The following is a 17,571-nucleotide window of genomic DNA, read 5'->3' on the forward strand; positions in this document are numbered from 1 at the left end:
ATTCCTGCTTTACATCACAGCAGCAGGCATCACACACCTATCACCCCTCACTTACAGCAGCTGGCATCTCATATTGCACTCACAGCACCAGGCCTGTTGGTAACATCACAGCATATGGCATACCACTTGATCTACACACAGATACACCTGAAGGTAACAACTGTCTTGTAGTAATGGTGTCTTGTCGGTGGAAATGCAGTCCCTAATGCTGTACATTACTTAGACTAACCACTACTTATTCCTGACATATGTGTCTCTTTAGGATGAGCCTTTTCTGACAGTTTGAATGTGTAAATATAATGTATTAAAATTATTAGGCAGTTTTAAAATACAGGGAGGTATATCCATCAGTTTTTGAGTCCAAGACAGAAAAAACAACCATGACAAAACTCACAAAGCTCCCACACAGCTCTTTTTCTACAACCCTGTCTACATTCCCTTCTATAAATTAGAGCGTGACTGTCTGATTTCCTTGGCCAAATGGGATTCTCCATCTCCAAGAGAGCTTGCCACACACAGACTAACTGGGTACACTATCTACTCAATAAGCCAATGGGTCAAACAGACTAAAGATCATACGAGAGGACACATAAGGTATGGCTGACTTTATGTTCTTTTGACCATTTGTGCAAAGCATGGCTACTCCCATGAACGTACCAACAAGGTGCATTCCCAGAATTTATTTTTGTATATTATTATTGGTATGTGTATGCCTAGCCTTAGAGACATCTCAAACACAGCTAGAAACGTTACTGCTAGAAACTTAGTTATTTCACAAAAGAAAACATCCAATTTACACCTCAAATTAAAACAACAACAAAAAAAAAACACAACACCACAGTTATATTTCTCTGGAACCAAGTATTCTTGTTGTCTTTATATTGGAATTGGATATTTTGTTTAGGTGATAGGTAGTTGGATGCTACATTTTTTTTGTCAATCTTTCTGTATTAATAATTTAACTCTTATTTTTAAAAAATATTTACATTTTTGTATTATGCTGACCTATATTTGTATTTAATGCTACAGAACAATGTTTTATTTTAGTGTAAATGTATTTACAGTGGAATGAAAAACTACACTGTGCCCTGTAGGTAGATTATGACTCAGTTTACTGTATTGCCAGATCTTTTGTGCTTGTATGGGTAGATAATATATATGGAAAATCCAGAGGAAAGTTACTCTCCTCGAATTGAATCTGATCATTTATTTGATAAAATGTTCATGTTACAACAAGTCAGTATTTTTTTCTCTGGTGACTTAGAATAAAGTTTTTTACCCAAGATGAAACTTTACAAAAAGTTGATGTAAAAAAACATGAGAAAAATGTTTCACCATTTAAAATTCCTAGCCTCTACTATTCAGTAGCATATATATTCTGCCCCTGTCCTCACCCCCCCGCAAAAAAAAATTTTTTGGAGGGGCTCAGGGCAGAGTAGCAAGTCCTACCTGGCCCCCTTCCCCCCAGCCATTGAGTGGGGATTTATATGCAACAGTAGTGGAGAGTGTAACGAAGATGGTGCAGGCTTAACCCATTGTGTATTGTTCTCTGGCTTAAATAGTTTTGTGACAAGCCCCTAACCAAGTACTGAGCGAGTTTCTTTGTTCTTGGAGTTTGCTATACCGCTTTCGCATTATAATACTTCAAGGTCTTGAGTTGTCAGTGAAAATTGCAGTGTTATAAGTAGAACTGATAAATTCTGTGCACTGAACAAAGGAGGGGTTTTGATCACTGATCTCATTACTCAAAATTAAATTCATTGACATTCACCATTGCTTCATGAAAAAAAATTGATCCATAGACTTCCAAATTGCAAGATGAGATTTAGCCAGGCTAGTTTCTGAACACAAGCCCCATAATTGGACACATTTTAAGTGCCATCAATAAAGGGTTGTGCACTACTTGTGCTTCTCACAACTTGCATTAATACAGTGGGTCAGCCTACTTTGATCAATTGCGCTCATGGATGCACGGTAGACCTTGAATTATCATCTTTCTTAAGAATGTGATACTTCTAGACCTCTCTTTGCATGTTGTGTCTACGCAAACAACTGATTTTTACCTTGTGAATCATACTAACACTTATTTTTTCCTGATTCAGAGTTATTGATGCCAAAATACGATGTTGTCGCTAACTAGTTCCAGCAAGGCTGCCTCGTCCTTATTGCCTGCCATAGGAACACATTATGCACCCTTACCAAATGTATTTATTTGTTTATAGGGTTTACATGTCCTTTAAAACAAAAGCAGGAAAACCTTTTTTCATTCTTTTTATTCCAAAAGTGAATGATTTAGAGAGGTGAACCTCAAATAAATTATGTCATCCAATTCACTCATCTGTATGTTGTAACTTAAGGCCTAAGGCAGCCACACTGTTGGAAATTTTGTGTTTAAGGACAAGGATTCCCTGGGGCTCTGCCAATGGCAAACTAAAAATTCATTATTTATGTTCTCATTTGGTACATTACTCTATAATTATTCTACGTGTTTGAAACTTCCTTGTTAAGACTTTTGATGTCTTTCAAAGACTTCTGTATCTCTAATAACTGGTTTTACATAAGATTTTTGGTTGCCACTGCTTTTTTGAAAACAGGAGTTCAAGCTTCTTTGGAATGTCTGCAGTTCAGAACTGGAAGTAAATGCCCCAAGCAGGTTTTTTTTATATTTTAATTAATATATTAGGTCCTCTCATTAGTACAGAGTTTGGGGGGGTGAAGATCATGCTCTTCAGAGCACTGGCCCAAGTTCTTTGGTTATTGGGTATAGGATGTCCCAGGTAACCTTGTCTCCTGATTGTTTGCAGGTCCCCCATGCTTAGGGATTCCCAGAACATAAACAGGATAGGAAATCCAGGGTGCCCCTTACAAACTTTTCTACCCTACCAGACACAAGGTCAGTGGAAAATATAGGCACATAGCTATTCTGGTACCTTAAAAGTCGTGCACCAAAATGTATAATTATGTCCAGGTGATTCATCATAAAAGGAGCCTTTATGCCACTTTCAGTAGGGAACTGTAAGGTCTGATAATCGCCAGCTACCACAGATAAAACAAGCTTGTTGGCTTTTCATATCTGAATAACAGGACAAAAATACACATCAGACAGCATCAGCAGTCATTGAATTGTTGATTTAACTTTGATTGGTTGCTGATCTGCTTTATTAAATTGCATATATATATATATATATATATATATATATATACAAAAAGGTACCCCGCACTCACAGGACTTATATGAAAATAAACAATTTTTATTGGTCAAAAAACTAACGTTTCGGCTGGCACAGCAGCCTTTCTCAAAGTGATTCTGTGTCAAACAAATCCCCCAATTAAACCCAAAAGTGGCGCCAAATCCAGTGTGACATCATCAAGTGGGAGTGTACATTACTGGTTTGTCAGGTAAAATGAGAATTAGAGAGTGAAAATAAAGTAAAAATAAAACATAAGACAGACATAACGAAGATACCAGATGTATAGGTGAAAAGAGTGTACAGATCCCGTGTAGGATAGAAAATGAAAATGAAAGAGCTGATACCTATAGGTACTGAACTATAACTCACACACACCATACCGCTAACGTTGTAGTGTAATGTAAGAGTTAAGAATGGGCAGGGAAATAGATTATAGCGCACACCAGAGAGACGGTAATTCTGCATGGGGGGTGAGGAGTTGCCAGATACAAGGCGTGCTTAACTGTCAGTGTCACAGCTGCCGCATATGCCGAAGCTTGCACATATCGATAGCGCTTAGTCAGCGCATTGTGTATAGGCAGCCACATGTATAGAGTAGGACGTTGCAGCGTCACAAAAGAATAGCCTATTATTGAGCGTGACATATCGCACGCTGAGGTAAGGTAGTAGCGGCTTCGTCTCTGAACCTACGTGACAGCTAGTGTTGCGTATGAGCATGGAATACACCCTGCCGTGGGGGACCCAGAGTGTCAATACGGTCCACAAATGTATACTGTTCACTTAGTAGGCGAGACTATAAAGCATAAGAATCGAAGGGTGCTGTGAGCAGGGGCTGGCAAGTAATCGGGCTGATCAGGTGGTGGTGTCCGTACCCAGCAAAGGGGGGGACCGCCAGTCACCAGAAACAGGACCTCAATGGAGTACAAGCTGGTGGGCAAGCTGGTGGGCTAGATAAGGGATACAGGTTGGTTGATACAAGGTACAGCTTAGAGTGTAGTGCATAGGGGCTGGCAAGTAATCGGGCTGATCCGGTGGTGGTGTCCGTACCCAACAAAGGGGGGGACCGCCAGCCACTAGAAGCAGGACCTCAATGGAGTACAAGCTGGTGGGCAAGCTGGTGGGCTAGATTTGGGATACAGGTTGGTAGGTACGAGGTACAGCTTAGAGTGTAGTGCACAATAGGTGCGGTGCAGTAAAGAAAAAAGAAGAAGCAAAAAATAAAATAGGAAATAAGGACTAGAAATGAATATAAAAACAGAGAACTGAGGCTGTAGAAACTGGAGATACAGCATGTACGTAAGTAAGAGTGTCATAGCAGAAGGTGCAGGAAACAAAGTAACCCCACAGCCACAGAAACAGGTTTTACAACACTTTCAAATAGTACTGTAACATATCCAGACTGATACTTAGTCAGCCCCACAGTAACGGAAAAAAGTTTTGCAACAGTTTCAAATGAAAAACAAAATGTAACATATCAAAACATGGTACTTGGTCAGCCACAATGTAGCAACATATAGAGTCCAGTGTATATAAGCAGTAGCACAGAATCACTGTAAATAAAATGAGGAATATGAAACCATTTCGTTAAGGCCGTTTGGGCTGATAGTATTAAGTCTATGCATCCATTTCAATTCGGTTTGCAGGAGGAGTTTATCACGATTCCCACCTCTCACTGGCGGGGGGACAAAGTCTATCAGCATGCTACGTAAGCTGGCCAGCGAGTGTTTCTTTAGTAGAAAATGTGCGGCTACTGGTGTGTTAGCTTCTCCTGTAGCGAGAGCGGAGCGTATTGCGGACCTGTGGTTTGCCATCCGGTCCCTGAAGGAGGTGATAGTTTTGCCAATGTACATGAGGCCACAGGGACATTTAATGAAGTAAATAACAAATTTGGAAGTGCAAGTCAGTCTATATTTGATTTGTATTGGACTGCCTGTGTGTGGGTGATTGAACAGGGGGCCCGTTATTAGTGAGCTGCAGGTAGTGCAGTTAGGGCACTTGTAGCAACCTGGGCGGGCAGATGGTAACCAGGTGGTAGAGGTCTCTGAACTGTAACAGTGTATGGGATCTGTTTTGACCAACAGGTCGCGCAAGCTCCTGCCCCTTTTGTAGGCAATGCGAGGGGGGGTCCTAAAAACGGGAGGCAATGAGCGGTCCTTTTCAACCACTGACCAATGGTACAAAATGGAGTCCGTGAGAATTTTCTTATCAGGAGTAAATGTAGTGACAAAAGTGAGTCTGTCGCTATGGTTTTTTTGTGGGGAAGCCTTATTGGTATCCAGGGTGTGAGTGCGTGGCAGACTCAGTGCTCTTTCTTTACTGTGGAGTAGATCTTGTAAAGGATAGCCTCTCTGTAGGAAACGTTGAACCAAGTCATTGAGTTGTTGATGTAGGAGGTGTCGGTCGGAGTTGTTGCGTACCATCCTAACCATTTGGGAGTAGGGAATGCTCCTCAGTAAATGAGGGGGATGGCAGGAGGAATGGTGCAGTAAGGTGTTGCGGTCAGTAGATTTCCTGTAGGTGGTTGTTGAAAAGGTTGAGCCCGACAGGGAAATAGTCAAATCCAAGAAGGCAACAGATATTGGATCAATATGTGCAGTAAATTTGATGGTAGTAGGTAAGTCATTTAGTTCCTGGACCATTGTTAGAAACTGGTCCTTAGTGCCTGACCAGAGAATTAGCAGGTCATCGATATAGCGGAATAACCTATAAATGTGTGTGCCATATTTAGGAAAAATATGAGTGTTTTCAAAATAAGACATAAAAAGGTTTGCAAAGGAGGGAGCGACATTGGAGCCCATACTGGTGCCGCTGATTTGAAGATAGTAGGATAATTCAAATTTGAAATAGTTCAAAGTCAAGCAGTGATTCAATAGTGTTATTAGAAATTCGATGGGCGGTCTGTCCTTGTCCGGTTGGTCTTGTAGAAATTTCTGGACTATGGATATTCCTTCAGTGATAGGGATAACTGTGTACAGTGAGGAGACGTCCATAGTGGCGAGTAGGAGTTTGCACGGTAAAGGATGTAGCTCCTGTAATCTCACTAGTAGGTCACCCGTGTCCCTAATGTAGGTATTCATTTTTTGTACTATGGGTACTATGGGTACTCTGACCTACATAAATTTAAAAAACAGAAAGTTACCACTGTGACTGCTGACTACCAGAACAGGCGAGTGTATCGGTGGTTGACTGGGGGTGAGACACAGACCCGGGGTAGGCGGACTCACTTCACCCATAACCCTCAATTCGATAGGATAGATTCCTCCCCGTATACCACCACATCCTCAGACTCTGACACACCCGATAGGGCACGTAGTCACCGTAGGGGGCGACAACCACGGTCTTCTGCCCAGGCACCACCCCGCGTACCCGCAGTCTCATCTCAGTCCCATTTTTTAGTGACAAACCCTCGCCCCCCATCAGGGGGCGCCCTAACAAGAGGCGAGGTGGGCGACAACACCCGTTCTGCAAGAAGTTTACGGCCACGGAACAAGTAGTGTTTAACCTTAGCACACACACCTTGTCAGAATCTGAATTATCTCTCCTCTCAAAGGGTTTATCTTTTGTCCCCACATCCAAATCATACACCTTGGACACAATGATAGACATACATAGGTTCCAACGCAGTATGAAACTGCGGGACCATTTTCGTACTTCTTCACCTACTACTCTCACTCCATTCAGAGCCCCAAGCCAATTTGAACCCCCCAATACTCCAAAATCCATAGCAGCATTCACTAGGCTACTCATTGATGAGACCAGCAAACACAGATTGCCTACTAGCACATATCCTAATCTGACCAATAGTGAAAGGGAAGCCATCACCTCCCTAGCCCAGAACCCTAAGATTACTATCCGCCCTGCCGATAAAGGTGGCTCAGTAGTGGTCCAAGACTACTCTGACTACAGACAAGAGATTATGCAGCAACTAGCAGATACTACTGTGTATCGCAAACTGGACAGGGACCCTGGTATGACTTTCAAAAAAGTAATTGACAATTCACTATCACTGGGCCTCAATGGCGGCTTCATTACCACAGATGTCTTTAACTTTCTAACCAAGGAGTTTCCTAAATGTCCTATATTCTATACTTTACCCAAAATACATAAGAATCTCAACAGACCTCCTGGCCGACCTATAGTGAGCGCTTGCGACTCACTTTTGCAACCCCTCTCTATCTTTGTTGACCATTTTCTGCAACCCATAGTACAAAAAATGAATACCTACATTAGGGACACGGGTGACCTACTAGTGAGATTACAGGAGCTACATCCTTTACCGTGCAAACTCCTACTCGCCACTATGGACGTCTCCTCACTGTACACAGTTATCCCTATCACTGAAGGAATATCCATAGTCCAGAAATTTCTACAAGACCAACCGAACAAGGACAGACCGCCCATCGAATTTCTAATAACACTATTGAATCACTGCTTGACTTTGAACTATTTCAAATTTGAATTATCCTACTATCTTCAAATCAGCGGCACCAGTATGGGCTCCAATGTCGCTCCCTCCTTTGCAAACCTTTTTATGTCTTATTTTGAAAACACTCATATTTTTCCTAAATATGGCACACACATTTATAGGTTATTCCGCTATATCGATGACCTGCTAATTCTCTGGTCAGGCACTAAGGACCAGTTTTTAACAATGGTCCAGGAACTAAATAACTTACCTACTACCATCAAATTTACTGCACATATTGATCCAATATCTGTTGCCTTCTTGGATTTGACTATTTCCCTGTCGGGCTCCACCTTTTCAACAACCACCTACAGGAAATCTACTGACCGCAACACCTTACTGCACCATTCCTCCTGCCATCCCCCTCATTTACTGAGGAGCATTCCCTACTCCCAAATGGTTAGGATGGTACGCAACAACTCCGACCGACACCTCCTACATCAACAACTCAATGACTTGGTTCAACGTTTCCTACAGAGAGGCTATCCTTTACAAGATCTACTCCACAGTAAAGAAAGAGCACTGAGTCTGCCACGCACTCACACCCTGGATACCAATAAGGCTTCCCCACAAAAAAACCATAGCGACAGACTCACTTTTGTCACTACATTTACTCCTGATAAGAAAATTCTCACGGACTCCATTTTGTACCATTGGTCAGTGGTTGAAAAGGACCGCTCATTGCCTCCCGTTTTTAGGACCCCCCCTCGCATTGCCTACAAAAGGGGCAGGAGCTTGCGCGACCTGTTGGTCAAAACAGATCCCATACACTGTTACAGTTCAGAGACCTCTACCACCTGGTTACCATCTGCCCGCCCAGGTTGCTACAAGTGCCCTAACTGCACTACCTGCAGCTCACTAATAACGGGCCCCCTGTTCAATCACCCACACACAGGCAGTCCAATACAAATCAAATATAGACTGACTTGCACTTCCAAATTTGTTATTTACTTCATTAAATGTCCCTGTGGCCTCATGTACATTGGCAAAACTATCACCTCCTTCAGGGACCGGATGGCAAACCACAGGTCCGCAATACGCTCCGCTCTCGCTACAGGAGAAGCTAACACACCAGTAGCCGCACATTTTCTACTAAAGAAACACTCGCTGGCCAGCTTACGTAGCATGCTGATAGACTTTGTCCCCCCGCCAGTGAGAGGTGGGAATCGTGATAAACTCCTCCTGCAAACCGAATTGAAATGGATGCATAGACTTAATACTATCAGCCCAAACGGCCTTAACGAAATGGTTTCATATTCCTCATTTTATTTACAGTGATTCTGTGCTACTGCTTATATACACTGGACTCTATATGTTGCTACATTGTGGCTGACCAAGTACCATGTTTTGATATGTTACATTTTGTTTTTCATTTGAAACTGTTGCAAAACTTTTTTCCGTTACTGTGGGGCTGACTAAGTATCAGTCTGGATATGTTACAGTACTATTTGAAAGTGTTGTAAAACCTGTTTCTGTGGCTGTGGGGTTACTTTGTTTCCTGCACCTTCTGCTATGACACTCTTACTTACGTACATGCTGTATCTCCAGTTTCTACAGCCTCAGTTCTCTGTTTTTATATTCATTTCTAGTCCTTATTTCCTATTTTATTTTTTGCTTCTTCTTTTTTCTTTACTGCACCGCACCTATTGTGCACTACACTCTAAGCTGTACCTCGTACCTACCAACCTGTATCCCAAATCTAGCCCACCAGCTTGCCCACCAGCTTGTACTCCATTGAGGTCCTGCTTCTAGTGGCTGGCGGTCCCCCCCTTTGTTGGGTACGGACACCACCACCGGATCAGCCCGATTACTTGCCAGCCCCTATGCACTACACTCTAAGCTGTACCTTGTATCAACCAACCTGTATCCCTTATCTAGCCCACCAGCTTGCCCACCAGCTTGTACTCCATTGAGGTCCTGTTTCTGGTGACTGGCGGTCCCCCCCTTTGCTGGGTACGGACACCACCACCTGATCAGCCCGATTACTTGCCAGCCCCTGCTCACAGCACCCTTCGATTCTTATGCTTTATAGTCTCGCCTACTAAGTGAACAGTATACATTTGTGGACCGTATTGACACTCTGGGTCCCCCACGGCAGGGTGTATTCCATGCTCATATGCAACACTAGCTGTCACGTAGGTTCAGAGACGAAGCCGCTACTACCTTACCTCAGCGTGCGATATGTCACGCTCAATAATAGGCTATTCTTTTGTGACGCTGCAACGTCCTACTCTATACATGTGGCTGCCTATACACAATGCGCTGACTAAGCGTTATCGATATGTGCAAGCTTCGGCATATGCGGCAGCTGTGACACTGACAGTTAAGCACGCCTTGTATCTGGCAACTCCTCACCCCCCATGCAGAATTACCGTCTCTCTGGTGTGCGCTATAATCTATTTCCCTGCCCATTCTTAACTCTTACATTACACTACAACGTTAGCGGTATGGTGTGTGTGAGTTATAGTTCAGTACCTATAGGTATCAGCTCTTTCATTTTCATTTTCTATCCTACACGGGATCTGTACACTCTTTTCACCTATACATCTGGTATCTTCGTTATGTCTGTCTTATGTTTTATTTTTACTTTATTTTCACTCTCTAATTCTCATTTTACCTGACAAACCAGTAATGTACACTCCCACTTGATGATGTCACACTGGATTTGGCGCCACTTTTGGGTTTAATTGGGGGATTTGTTTGACACAGAATCACTTTGAGAAAGGCTGCTGTGCCAGCCGAAACGTTAGTTTTTTGACCAATAAAAATTGTTTATTTTCATATAAGTCCTGTGAGTGCGGGGTACCTTTTTGTATTATCTTCATTATAATTCTGCACCCAGGCATCCTTACTTCTGAAACGTGAGTGCCTGATCCTCTTGGACTTCTATATATATATATATATATGCAATTTAATGAGTGAGTGCAATTTTATGAGACTAGTCAGGCAGTTAGCACAGCTTGAAGCAACTACATGAAGAAAAGGGAAAAATAGAAAATTAAAATCTTGGTGTCCTGGTAGAAGCAGTAAGGATAACAGTAGGTCTGGGCATAGTGATATATTTCATCTACTGGAATTTGAAAAATATATACACATTATATATGTGTGTATATTTTTCAAATTCAGGATTTGTCTATATTATATGTAGACAAAACTATAGACAGATTTTGTTTCCTTTAAAAAATTATCCGCAACATTATATTTTGTGGCTCCGTGAAGGCTCTGCACATTGGCATTGACTTCTTGTAAACACTTGAAACAAGAAACTCATAACAAAGCTGAAGTGTATTGTTTATTTTCTAAATATTTTAAGTAAACATAAACTAAAACATATGAGATAGAACTATTATTTCTATTACCCTTTTTTTCTTTTACCCTCAAAACCATTGTATCTTAAGCTGCCTGCCTGACCTTTCCTTTCCACCATTAGCATGGTATAGGCATTTATTGATCAAAACATACAGCATAATAGGCAGGATTCAATTTGACAAGAAAACGCTATTTCGGTATAAATCTAGAACTGAATTAGGAGATAAGTCTTTCCTATTAAATTGAATCTGGCCCGGTATGTTATATTAGGAAATAAAGTCTTGCCTGGTATTAGTATGGGATGCCATTAATCAGGTTAATAACCAAAACAAGCATCTAGGTCAATACTTCTGTGCAGCATTGTCACTTTCACACATCCAGCACAAAATTCATACTGTGCCCACACTGTTTTTTTCGGTGTAGAAAGATGCTGATCCTTTTTAATTCAAATGAAGTGAAAATAAAGATTTCTATTTTTTTTTATTTTTCCCCATAAACAGTGCAGCTGTAGTTTGCAGGTTCTGGGTACATTTTGTCCATATTTCTTGGCTGCAGGATGTAATAACTGATGCCAAATTGAAGCTGGATAGAAAGATTTTTATTTAGTTATTTTTTTGCAAAAATAACAGACTATCTATGGCTATAGCTGAGTGTAGATAATAATTTGTCTCATTAGTGATTATTATGATGAGGATTTAAAACCATTTTACCCTGACATGGCTGATCTACCATATTCTTCATCCTTAGCTGCTGTAGCTTGTGGAAAGTGGTTGGTGGAGGATGGAGCAAAGGCAAAAAGGGAGAGGGGGAAGAGATGGGTATTTATGGTCACAGCTTACTTGTCAACATGGTGCTCCTTGAGGAAATGACATTTTGGTTACCATTAAAACGTACAAGCATCAGCTCACAGTATACTATTGGTATACTGGGGCACTATAATTACATTAGTCTGGTATTTCATCCAGCAGGTCAGTGGCTGCATCATTGGTTGTAGTGTGTGAGGTACAGTGAGATCCATGAGACATTAATCCCAATGTGTGATGATGCTAAAACTTCATGTTTTGTTCTAGTGATCATTGGTTCATTATTTGTTTGGAGGTTTCATTTTAGGTGAATTTCTCTGTTTCTAAAACTGTGGTTCCAGACTTTGAACTCTTGGGGATAAAAAATATAAGGTGCAATGTTTGCACATTTCTTATCACTTATACCCAATCAGCAGGTAGCATTTACTAGCTGTTTAAAAAAGCAAGCATTCTATTGGTCATTTCACCTGGGCAAACATTGTGGGGGCCATTTATAAAATTCACCCAGTGCAAACTTATTCACCCAGTGAACATATTTGCCCTACCTGTGTTTGTATTTATAAAGATGGACAGGACTGTTGCATTCAACATGCAAACATAATTGCTAATTTTTATTTGCAGTGCAAATGTCATTAAAGCTTTTTAAATATGGCAAATCCGCAAATTGCAAATATTTATACATACACTCTGTTCCGAGCTATGCCACAACTTTAGTAGCAGTAAAAATATTCGCTAAATTAATTTTCTTTTTGGGCTCAACCGAAAGAAAAAGGGGGTGCTATGGGTCAAAGGCACTTGAAGGGCAGAGTACCAGGCCAAAAGAGACACTTTACATATCAAATAAGTTTCACAAACCAGTTTAGAAGAGGTGTAGAAGGATAAAAATGCTTTATTCAAAGTCCTTGTATTGTAACCATTAGGATATTTTAGATCTAACGTCCCTTTATCAAACAAGCATTCTGTCACCTTGTCAAAGGATCACTGAATCTAAAATCTGATTAAATGGATTTTAATAAGAATTATGGAACTGCTTTGATTTTAATTTTGACTTCCACTAAACATAGACAGTATCTCAGTCTCTAACATAAGCTTTCTCTAATCAGCTCTCTGCTGCTTAATTCAATCACTGGTCATTCAGCAACAAGTATTCTTAAATACAGATACACTTTATAGGGATTACTGTGAACAATGTTGTTAAAGAGGAAATTTTGACGGTAACTCTGCCTTTATTGCTCATGATCACTTACCAATAAGAATAAGCTTTAGGCTTAAACCACACTGGTGCAATTAAAGCCTGTTTATGCAGGGTTGCTGCAGTTCTTTACATTACATGTAATAATTTTAGTGCCACCTATGCTGTCTTTCAGTAGCTCAAAATCCATCAGAAAGAGAAAAGCTTCTAGGACCTGGGCTTTTCTAAATAAGGGGTATTTTTGTCATTTGGATTTTTATACCTCAAATCTGCTTAAAATCATCTAAACCCAATATGATTGTTTTTTTTCTCTAATAAGGGTTAATTATATCTTAGTTTGGATCAGGTACAAGGTATTGCATGATTATAACAGATAAAAAGAAAAAAATTTACAAAAATTAGAATTATTTGATTCAAATGGAGTCTATGGCAGATGGCCCTTCCATAATTCAGAGTAGGTTTCTTAATAAGGGATCCCATACCTGTATATACTGTATACATCAATATAAAAAATGATCTTGAGATTACTATAGCTTTGGATATTATGCTTGTCCAAGAAGTCATCCAGGTCACTCTTAAAGGAAAATGAAAGTCAAAATTAACAGGCTATACCACTTATTAGTTCTCTTTGAGTAAAGGTAGATCGCTATAGTTAGGGCTCACCAAAGAGAAGATCTAAGTAGTTATTCAAATTTTAAAGTTTCAGCTCGTTTAACCCATCGGCGTCGCCATGTTGAAAGAGGTATTGCTTCTCCTGTTCTCTCACAGCTCGATAGTACGCATGCGCAAATTCTGCCCGCAGCTCCGTGTAAATGTAAAGGAATCGAGCGTTGTCATAGCAACAAGATGCTTTGATTCCTATTGGCTGGGGGGCGGGCTAACTGTAATCAGGGTGACGCGGCTGCAAAGAAAAGGAAAGGGGTATTCAAATAAAGCATGCGCAGTAGCAGTGATACCGCTGGAATGCGACTCTCCTGTGCCAGCGGCAGCGGTGTGGGAATATGCGAGATTTTGACTACATTACCCAGCCCTGTGACTTTGGTTGTACAAGCAGTGCGTTTACATCTCAAAGAAAGAAGGGACACAGGATCCACTCTGCACAGCAGGTTTTATACAGAATGCCTTTCTTTTCAGCCACTAATGTTTATTAACCTTTCGTTGTCCTTTAACTAATATTAATATGTAAGTTGTTGAGTTATATGCTACATAAATGAACCAAAGTAACTCTGAAATAGTAGGAAGAAAAAAGCAGAAAAAATTAGTGATCGTGCCCTTTCAGTGCTTTCTATCAATAGTCAAGAAGAAAAATTTTGAACCTGGGATTTGGGCGACTGTTTACTGCTGGCAGGTGCTTTTGCACACCTTGACTTTCAGGTGCTAAAAGCACTTACACAATCAACACTAAAAAGCCTTTTCACAATTGACTGAATGGCTGTTTAGAATTGACACATTTGTTGTCTATCGACCTAACTTTCTGGCTTTAAAATGTTAACATTTCTAACTCTGAAACTTGAAAAATCAATTAGTCCCTTAGAGAACCAACCTTTAAGTCTCATAAAAATAAGCATGCAACAAAGTAATCAGCTAACATGACATTTTTGTTTTCTTCGGAGAAAAGGTGCTTACGGGGAGGGGGGGAAAAGATTACTCTCAAGTGCATTAGAGGACATTATAGTCAGATAGGGAATAATCTTTTTTCATCTAAAAAGGAACAAAGAACAAGAGGCCCCCTATTTAGACTTAAGGAACAGAACTTTCATTTGGAGCAGCAAAAATAGTTCTATTAAGGCCTTTAACAAATTCTAGAAAAAAACTGCTAAAATCCTTGGAAATTGCCAAAAAGACTTCAGACAGTAAAAAGTCTAGTTTCCCAGCATTCTTCTTACCATCTTATAAGTAAGCACCAATATCTTAGAGAAGATTGCTTCCATCAATCTTTTAAGGTAGCATTAGAAACTAGGATAGGATAATACAGAAAGGAGAGGCCTAGATTGCTGTGTTTAAAGACTGCTAGTCTATTGTCTTGGGATGCCCAACCTAGTATCAAAAAGTCTTTTGCTTTGCATCCATCCATTACTACTAGTCAAGAGCCCATTCTTTGCTATTTTTAAGCTTGTTTGTGCCTCTCTGTCAGGTGAAGCCCTGAATTGGTTTAAAAATATATAAACAACAATGGTGTGTCCTTATTTCCTTTCACCTTCAAGGCAAATTGGGAGCCCAGAAATAAGATGAAGTTGAATATTGGAAGGCACAGTCTAGCTCACATTTCACTGGCTGAAATGCTAATATGAATCACTTAACTTGTAGCAAATTAAAACCAAGTACAAGCAAAGCCTCTAATTAGAGAAAAGGAGATTAAAAATCTTATCACAAGGTGAGCTTAATTGTATTTCTTTACTGTATTAGCGGGTAATGGTTTCCAGCTGCATTTCTACCTCATATTACCAAAATGGCCCTTTTATAATTATGATTGCAAGCTAGCATTGTCATCAAGCTGGGCAGAAAACAAGACACTGCTCACCAAAGTCAGAAAAAAAATGTGATTTATCTGCATGCAGTCAACTGAAAATGGAACAGGTTATGTTTTATTCTCTGCAATTTGGATCGCTGTAATTCTATAAAAAGCGGTAAAATACACAGCCCATTCGCAAAGGATTGAACTGCACCCTTTATACGATATGGACAGTGAATGTTAAATTTAGTTAAACATATACACTTCTTTCATCGTGCCACATTTGTTATTACTCTTCCTGAGGCCAGAGGAAAATCTCCAGCCATGCACAAAAATAGCCGTTTATTTTCAAGAGCTAGTATTTAAATTTGCCATCTCGCTAACTGCAGACAAAGAACAGAATTGGACTCCGTTAACATGCATTCCAGGCTGCCAAGATGAAAAGCTATATGAGGCACTGGAATGGACTGTGCGAGACGCTAAAAGGAAAGGTAAGCCTAAGGGAAATGTAATACTTATAAGCTTGCTACAATAGGTTTGTATGCAGGATATTGCTAGTCAGGAGGGGCAAACTTAGGAAAAGGCTGCAGGAGAAAACAATTGAGGCACCGTGGTACACATCTTGTAGGCAAGTGTATGGGAAGCTTTCCAGGCTTTAATTTGTAGACATTAGGAGTCTGAGTATAAACCATAAAATACAAAAAACCCTGCAGGGTTTTAAAGCAATGATATCTTATATGAAGTCTACCAGCTGTTGACATAAGGTGACTGCAAAGGGATGGAACATTTCATGTGAAAGGGGAAATATACCACCCCTTTTGACATGAGCTCATTCAGAATTAAAGGTGTAAAAACATCTGAACTCCCAGAAGTAAATATAAATGCATTTTTACACAGACATATCAGATTCCACAGATTAAAAGGAAAAGGCTATTTGAGTGTTAGCTGTCTGTGTGTTTGCCAGTTCCCCACCCACAGTGCAACACAATTCAACCCATTCCCCAACTTGTTCCACTGTGATTGATTCTGGGGCTTCAAGTCCCTCTGCAGACAATCTGTGCACCACCCACTATAGAAAGAAGAGGAACCTCAAGTCCCAGAAAGCATCATGTTGGTGTTAAAAAAAATAAAAAATTTGGAAAGTTCAGATAGTGTTTATGCTCCTTTTTCATATTAGACCAATTGAATGGTGGGTCTATTTTTCCTTTAACCTCTTTCCCTGTATTTTCAATTGACAGTTATTTTAGGTGCACACAAAAGAAAATGATTTTCAGCGGAGAATCCTTTTTCATATACAGCCAAGCGATGGTTTACCGAGACTCAAAATCTATGGACAGCATGAAAAGAAGGATACAGGCAACTGTATAATTATGGACAAAGAATGAAAGATTAAATTGATTCAGAGACTTGCTTTCACTGATCTTGGACTACATGGAAAATTACAATTGATTACTATGGGTTTCAGCCTTTCTAATAATGCACCCAGAACTGTATTTTTTTATATATATATATATATATATATATATATATATAGGCACCAAAGGGTCTATGCCTAGGGCAGCAGCTTTGGGGGGGGGGGGGGGCTTCAGTGCCTATATACCCTGTCAGTGGAGCTGGTGGATGAGGGGTTTCTGAGCAATCATAATGTACTATAGCTGTAAGCAATGTAATGTAAAACCAAGGTTGCATTTAAAAGGTCCTCTGCAACAACTGCCTTGGTAAAGTTAAAAAAAAATGTTGTCTAGGATGTTTAATGAAACCCTCAGATATGCCGGTGGGGATAGAATAGGGGATGATGAAGGTGGCCATTAAAAGCTGTACAAGGAGTCTATGACATGGTGTAAACAAAAAAGAGTGAATACAGAAATACAGAAATACAGAAAGATGGGCCCAAAAAGGAGCCCTATAGTATTTATACAATTCGTTCCTTATATATGGTTTTTCCTACCATTTTGTTTTCAGTTTCTAAGCCAGTTTTCCAGTAATTGATTCTAATGATTGTACTCAAGAATCAAAACAGAAAACAAAATCACAATTCTGATTTCCTCATTTTATATTTTAGTTGGATAAACAGACTCCCGAAAACTGTATTCCAATTCAGCCAAATCTGATTTCACACTCACATACACTAAACCATGTCGACTTGAAATACTTTTTCT

At 40.2% G+C, this 17,571-nt stretch overlaps 1 long non-coding RNA gene across 1 annotated transcript in view; it reads left to right on the forward strand.

The window, feature by feature from the left end:
* Positions 1-16,890, forward strand: part of LOC108646152 — a 115,323-nt gene extending 98,433 nt beyond the window's left edge. The window contains exons 3-4 of the long non-coding RNA XR_004221959.1: positions 15,802-15,903; positions 16,651-16,890. This is a non-coding gene — a long non-coding RNA (uncharacterized LOC108646152). The remainder of the gene's footprint in view (positions 1-15,801; positions 15,904-16,650) is intronic.
* Positions 16,891-17,571: the final 681 nt, after the last annotated feature.

The sequence above is a fragment of the Xenopus tropicalis genome, chromosome 3, assembly GCF_000004195.4.
Source record: "Xenopus tropicalis strain Nigerian chromosome 3, UCB_Xtro_10.0, whole genome shotgun sequence".
Lineage (NCBI taxonomy): Eukaryota > Metazoa > Chordata > Amphibia > Anura > Pipidae > Xenopus > Xenopus tropicalis.